The sequence below is a fragment of the Hemiscyllium ocellatum genome, chromosome 10 (assembly GCF_020745735.1).
Source record: "Hemiscyllium ocellatum isolate sHemOce1 chromosome 10, sHemOce1.pat.X.cur, whole genome shotgun sequence".
NCBI classification, from domain to species: domain Eukaryota; kingdom Metazoa; phylum Chordata; class Chondrichthyes; order Orectolobiformes; family Hemiscylliidae; genus Hemiscyllium; species Hemiscyllium ocellatum.
This window is the reverse complement of record NC_083410.1, coordinates 37,734,413-37,742,318: the sequence shown is the minus strand read 5'-3', so window position 1 is coordinate 37,742,318 and position 7,906 is coordinate 37,734,413.

Genomic DNA, 7,906 nt, shown 5'->3' with positions numbered 1-7,906 from the left:
CACACAAATGCTCCTGGAATGTTACTGATCACTTTTGCTCCAAAACAGACCTCTTCTTATCCTCCTTCTGTGACATTGAGGGTCAAACATCCCAGGCATTGGTGTCCTCCTCCTTTCTCCTGGTACAGGGTGCTATCACCTACACCCACATGACCACAAACATGCAGAGCTCTGAAGAGAAAAGCCTTTCTCTCCACAAATGTTCAAATACTATGAGACCATTGATGCCAAGCATAGAAGGTCTGTGTGAGGTTTCCTGGGCTCTACCATCACTCCTACACTCTGGGAACTGCCTCCTGCCTGGGATCTCAGCATATACAGAGATGGCTGATGGGAGATAAGGGTTCAAGATACCTTTAAGAAACCCTCAGTAATGACAAGACAGCCACAGTGGGGAGACCGTAGGCCTCTTTAAGGGAATGTTTTGATGCCTGGGCTATTCCAGTGGGGTCTTTCAGTATAGGCCATCATTGTGGTATTCTGTGCCCTTCACAACTGGAGCTGACAAGGTAAGTAAGTCCTGGATGCAAACAAAATGATGGATTGACAGCAGTCCTCTGAGAATGAATATGTGGCATAGGATCAGAACACTCACAAGGAGGGCTGTTCAGGGGAGCAGCAAAACAAAGCAATGTATCACAGAACCTAAGAGGCTACAGTCAACCTCAGAGCCACCTGCTTTCAAAATAAGTGAGCAAGTTCAGACTTTGTTTCATTTTCCATTAATCTGGCAAGTCGCCCCTAATCAGTGCAAAAGACATGGACAATTTTTTATTTCTGTGCACCTTGTTATTCTTGCAGTCATCAACGTTTTGTGTTGCTGAATAAATGCCCTTACCCAAGTGATTGAAATCAAGGTATCTTCAGGTGGCTCCACTTTAAAGCGTCCACACAATACCTGGTCACATGACCTTCAGGGGAAAGAGAAGAGTAAGACACTGCAGTAATATTGCGTGCTGCTAATGTTAGGCAGCTCTTAAGGCATCAGTGAGGATCTGATATCCAAGTGTTGTGTAGTGACATCCCTAGTGATAGACACCAGGTTGACAGGAATTCTGAGGAATCACCTTTCGACCCTTTCATCATTGGTAGTTCTTCAATGTTTCAGAGGTACATAGACTGTTAAATTGCTTTGGAGTGCTTGAACATTCTCTCTGATAGTGTTGAACCTACAAGAAGAGGTATTTTGTACAGATCTCTCTGAGGGACAGTGGACTTGTGAGCTCCACAATGTCCATCTCCCAACCTTGAATGGCAATGTTCACACTTGAAAAGCTGATACATCAAACAAATTTTCTCTGTTGAGATATGTGGAATCATCAGATGTGGATTGTTGCACATAGATCAGGTCATAGAAAATGTTTAGTGTTGCCCACATTAAAGTGCAATGTCTTAGCTGCAGGCCTCAACAGCACATTTCAAGGACTCCTGATGTGAGGTTATCTGAGTTGGCAACTTGTGAGAGTTGAGTAATGCTAAAAGATTACAGTTCCATTCATGGTTGGGATGTCTGAAGAGACTGCTTATCTTTAACGTGGATGTGACTTAACCAGATCCGATAGCAAAACATATTTGACAGCAGACAATGCAACAGTGCAAGTGAAAATATATTAACAAAAGTAATGGGTTATTTACATGATGGAACATCTCTTCCTTCAATAAGTCTGCTTCTGCCCCAGCCTCTCACTACATTGAAATGCAGGTCCATCTTCTACAGCACAGGTAGAGGACAGTGCACTTTTGTTGGGTCTCCTGACTTGGAAGGCTTGGGCCTAATGGGACTAGGCCCTCTGGGGTCTCTGCCCAGCTAAAGGTTCACTCTCTTTGGCTTGTTCTGCTGAAGGCTTTCACGTCACAGGTGGAGGTGAAGGGAGCAGGTACTTCTTGAGTAAGCCAAGAAGAAGCTTCTGGTCATCCTGTTTGTTGTTCCTCCTCCCTTTGGATGCCTGCTTTCACCAGCCTGAGAGGAAGGGGAAACAAGAGTGAGATCAAAGTTCCTTGCTCCCAACTCTTACCTCGCCATTGATCCTGAGCATCCATGGCAAATGCAATGGAATGTAGGTCCATGTATATATCTGTCAGACACTTACCCATGGGTCTCCATGGCAATCATCAGGCAGGCAGGCATGTGCTTGCTGAAACCAGGACAACATGGGTGAGTTCCTCTATCCTTTGTTCCAGCCTACTGCATGCCTCTGGCAACGTTGTCTGATGTTCATGGGGCTATTTCTGCTCTTTCACAAAGTCATTAATGGCTGAAAGCAGGAGTACATCTACCTGGGGCAAAGCAGCTGTCTGGTCTCCAGTAGACTTTGAGTTCCAGAGATCTGGAATACTGCCTCATCCAGCTGCAGCAGAGAAAGGTCAGTGATGCACTCATGAGATTATTCACCCGAGTCGAAGCCGGAAACATTGTCCTCTGAGGTGAAAGCCTTTGACCTGATGCAGGGTTCTGGGGGAGGCCTTGCTGGGGTATCCTCAGATTCACTGGCTTCCTCCTCAAGGATAAAGGGGCCTCTGAGGGCCTCTTTGTGGAGATTCACTGGGTGCTACCAGTGGGGGCATGAGGAATGAGAGGAAATTTGTTGAAGAAGATGCACAAAGATTTGTGCAGATTAAGAATGGGTTAGTGCTAGTGGTAATGGGAAAGCAGCTCAGCACCATGAAGCTGCTCATTAGTACTAGCCCATCACTACCTGAGCATTTCTGCTCATCCACCGCCAGATCCAATACTTCCACCTCACTGGGAATGAGAAAACTGAAGTCCACCATCACCCTTACTGGTCTTGAGTCTCTTATCCTGATTGTGAGCTGGTTTTTCCTGCAATGGGAGAAAAGGGTGTCATTAAGTATGCCAGAAAAGGATGGATTAACAGTCAGTGGCAATGCAGAAGCAGGGGAGATGGTGAGCTGATCCCAGTGAATAAATAGGAAGCTCCAGTGCAGAATGGGTGAATAGTTTGGGCAGATAAGCTGGGTGAGACCCCCTTGAATGAACATGGTGAATGTAATACCGAGAACTGTGGTTCAAGAGCCTTGAGTAGACGTGTATACAATGGCAGATTTAGAGTGAGTGGTGGTTCCTGTGAGTGTGATGTAGCAGGGAGAAGGGTAACTGACCCCTGGGAGAGAGCACTCCTGAGATCATTGACCTTCTTTCTGCACTCTAGGACATCACCCTTCACTCTGGTCACAACACTGATTTGGCTTCACCATTAGTCAGCTGGAGAAAAGACTGCTCTCTTCTCTACTGCCCTGTTCACCAGCACCTCCTGGTCCTGTCCTCGAATTGGGGAGTGAACTTTGCTTTCTGTTGGACTCAAACACCACACTGTGAGGGATTTTAATTTTTATATAGCCTTGTAGTGTCTGAAGTGTGCAGCTAGGTTTTAATAAATGAAGTGCCAGAGATGTAAATGGTGAAAGGTTTTGTATTCCCATTTTATCAGCTATGTGAAACTGCTAGAAGCAGGCCCAAGATTCTAATTTTATTATGAATGAGGTGAAAAGCAGAAGATTGCACGAGAAAATTCACCGTCAGCCATGGATGCAAAGAAACTCATCCACCATTACACTTAACTGCAACATGAGAAATATTCAAGCCAATATGTTTTTGCTTCTGAAGGATGGATTCAATCCAGACAACTGTCTGAGCTGGATTTAACCAATGCCTAAGAGACCAAAGAACAATATCATTAATTCCGTGATCTGATTCTGCAGCAGCAACAACATATAAGCTGCATTCCCTGTAAACACTACCTTCAGCTGATGGTGGAATCAAGCCTCATATTCTGATCCATGTTTATAAACTAGAGTTTGTGGATTTCGGGGGGTACATGAGGGAAGGACAGAGAATGGGTTCATCAAATTTTGTGCACTCGCTTATTTAGAATCTTAATGGGTACCAGTAACTCTTAAAAAGAAATTTAAACTTCCAGTCGTTCACGGTATGAATTTTGCCACATTTTTAAACACTGTACAAGAGTTCGGCAAAAACAAGTTCTACTGATGCAATTTTATAAACTCATATTCTTTAAACTAGAACATCTCAACAGAACACTCCTTATTCTACTTTCCTTTCCCCCTGAAGCATTCCCTATAGTATACTTTTCCAAAATCTTATGACGACCATCACTTCTCCTGGGGCAAAGCTTTTCGGAGATTACTTTGATCCTCCTCGCTCTTCCTTCAGGCATGAAATTTCTTTAGATTCTGTTAAACAAACTCTCCTTCAGCATCTCACAGTTGTGGACCTCTCTGTTCAAGAAAGGGTCTCTGTACTCTTGCATTATTGTAAATCCAAATCAGAAAACACCCTTGGTTTCAGATAGCTCTTTGTTAGTGGCAGATTGTTTCTTCTGCTTCCCTGAAATCTTCTCCAAAGCTGACCACAATTGCCTATTTTTGTCAGAAAACATGCAGATAAACCTCAAAACTAAAGAGTACCTCCTTGCTTAATTACTTGGATAGCAACATGGCATACCTACGATGTTTCCAAATAGAACTTAAAATGACTTACCTCAACTGTCCAAAACTTCACTTTATCTAAAATGAATATCGATACTTTACTACCTTCCTTTGTTTATAAAATGCTGCCAATGCTTCCTTTCATATTGAGGAATTATATAAATAATATAATAAATAATTATGATTAATAATACCGCAGCACGGTGGAACAGTGGTTAGCACTGCTGCCTCACAATGCCAGGGACCCAGGTTGAATTCCCACCTCGGGCAACTGTCTGTGTGGAGTTTGCACATTCTCCCCTGTCTGTGTGGGTTTTCTCTGGGTGCTCCAGTTTCTTCCCACAGTCCAAAGATGTGTAGGTCAGGTGAATTGGCCATGCTAAATTGCCTGTAGTGTTAGGGGTAAATGTAGGGGAATGGGTCTGGGTGGGTTGCTCTTCGGTGGGTCGGTGTGGACTTGTTGAGCCAAAGGGCTTGTTTCCACACTGTAGGGAAACTAATCTAAATCACTAACAGGGACAAATATAACCTCCCAGACTCGCTGGTGGTCTTGAGAAGCTAAAAGAAGACCATCTGCTGTATCGTGTTTTCACACATCCAAATCTAATTTCTTTAAGTAAACTCTGACCACTCTCTGAATTGTAATTATCTTGGAAATGTTTGCCAGCTTCCCAAATCCACCTTTTTCCCATTCCTACTTTTGCCATATTTCCATAATTTTACAAGTTTCCCTATGTACATTTGTAAATGCAACTTCCTAAAAGAATTACAAATCTATAAAACATATGAATATAAGATTAGACGTTAGTAACATTGAATATTGATAAATATTGATTCAGTGGAGCTGCAATGATAGCTCCCACTCTGCCAGTGATAATGCACTGGACTAAAATGCTCCCATCAGTCCCAAATCCTGAGAATGTTTGTTTTTTTTAACTAATCTGAATATCCTGCTCACGTTTATTAGGGGCTTCATAGGCATTTGATGGAAGGAAAGAGAGGCTGGATAAGCTACAACTATTTTCACTGGAACATAAGAGGTTGGGACGAATTTATAAAATCATTGATTTGGTTAGATTAGGTGAATAGCAAAAGTCTTTTCCCTGGGGTTGGGGAGTTCAAACTTAGAGGGATTTTGTTTTCAGTTGAGATGAGAAAATGTGACAACGCTGTCACTTTAAAAAGTTATTTTTTCTTGGGCTTTTTTTGAAGAGAGGCTGTAAAATCAGAGGTGCTGAACTGGTTACTTTAAAACAGTTTAAGTAAATAATTTAGGAGGCCTTTAAGTTTTTTAAAAAATGGTTGTAACAATGGGGAGGTGGGGGGTAGGGGGTGGGGGGGGTGGGGATGGCGGAGAGGTGTAGCTCTCACAGACCAGGCTTTATAGGGTTTTTTTTTTAGCTGTAACAGTCAGAATCCTTTTTTGGCTCCCGGGAGGGTTGGAAGCTTCAGTAAATGTGATTCTTAGCTGCTACTTTCTCTGAAATCTCTCTTGATGGTGTTTCCTCCTGGATGAGAGAAGTGCATATAAGAATCTGTGCTTGCATTTACCTTTGTTGCCAAGGGGTGTATTTATGGGGTGTTACTATATTGGAATATTTCATCAGTAATAGGTACTGTGTCTATTATTCAGTTAAATTTTCCAATGGTTAATTTATTCAGAATTCCTCTTTCTTTTGTTTGTATTTTAATGACAGTGTTTAACTAAATGTGTTTTATTTAATATCAAGTAGTTTGACCTGTTGCATCACATCTAGAACATGCACTTCACAGCTACCTTTAAAACATGAAAAAGTTAGTACCTGGGCTACCTTCTTAAAATATTTTGAGGGGGTCTGGTCTGGTCCATGACAATAGATTTAAAAGGGACCTAAGGGGCAACTTTATCACATGGGGGTGTTTCATATGTGGAAAGAGCTGCGAAAGGAAGTGGTAAATGCAGGTACAATATTTAAAAAGCATTTAGACACGGTCATGAATTGTAAAGGTTTAGAGGGATATGGGCTAAATGTATGGAAATAGCACTAGTTTGGTTTGGGAAACCTGGCTGGCATGGACGAGTTAGACCCAGTCTGTTTCCATGTTGCTTGGCTCTGAGACTCTCCAGCTCTGTACATTGCAAACAAAGTAAAAGAGCTCGGGAAGGGACAGATAAAAAGACAAAAAGTTCAATTTTAAACTCTTGAGGGATATTTTAGGATGTAGTATTTTGGCAAAACATTTGGAATCAACTGCTTTTGGGCACTAATTTTTAAGGTCTCTGATAAAGGTTTAGCAGGGTTTATGTCGCTTCCTGCTGGCATGGGTTTCGCACAGCTAGCCAAAGACACACTGGGCTAATTACTCAGAACAGACTGGAAAATCCCCCAGAAATGCCACTTGACAGAAGGAAGCTGGGTGCAGATTTGCTTCTCTAATATCTGTTCAAATGTAGCTGGCTAGAAATCCTGGAAGAACCAGATTCAGCTCTGAATCATTGAAAAGTTTCAGTAGCACGGTATTAGAATGTATTTTCTGCAGTGAATTTGCTGCTTTCCTCAACAAAGCCAAAAACCGTCTTTCACAATGTAAAAGTGGGCATACTTCAGGAATTGTAGGCTATCTCCCACAATACAGTCTGAGACTATTATTCTAATTCAGTAATAGTAATTTGAACTTGGGTGATAATGTAAAATAGCTGACATTGATACATTTGTCAGCTATTAGGCATAGGCCTGTTTTGTCTGAAAATCAACTTTAACAGAAAGAAGAGTTGCACATCTTGACTCCTATTATTTTATCCAGGTCCTTTTGCATTAATTTGCAGATGTTTCACATAATTGTCTTCCCTTGATTAACAAATTCACTTTTGATTGGCATCGGGTGACAAAGAATGTTTAAAACCAGCTGTCGTGTTTGGTCAATACTACCAATCCATTTTATCACCTCTCAATTTATAGTTGTGATGAGAAATGAAATAATTGATTGTGAATGACAGCAACAGATTGGTCAAAGGAATTAAAATGTATGTGGTGTTTGAAAACCAATGTAGGGAAGAAGTATCAACTATTTAGGATAGAACAATGTGTGTTATGATGAGAGTGGTGGCAGAATCGCACAGTAAATCCAGTGAGGCCTACCTCAATGTTGGGGAACAGCTTGTGGCATTTCTTATACAACTTTCATTCATTTGAGGTATAATTGTCACAGGGCAGCAGTGAGTTGAGATCAGGGGAATCATTGTTTATTAAACACGTTATTAACTGCACACTTTACCTCATGAAAACACAATGTCCCATCTTATCGACTGAACAAACTAGAATTCTCGACATGGCAATCAGAGTGGGTACCTGGCAGCTTCAGCTCACTGCAAACAGCCTCCATGTTGGTCACCACACAACAATATAGAACAATACAATGCAGAACAGGCCCTTCGACCCTCGATATTCGTGAGTGAATA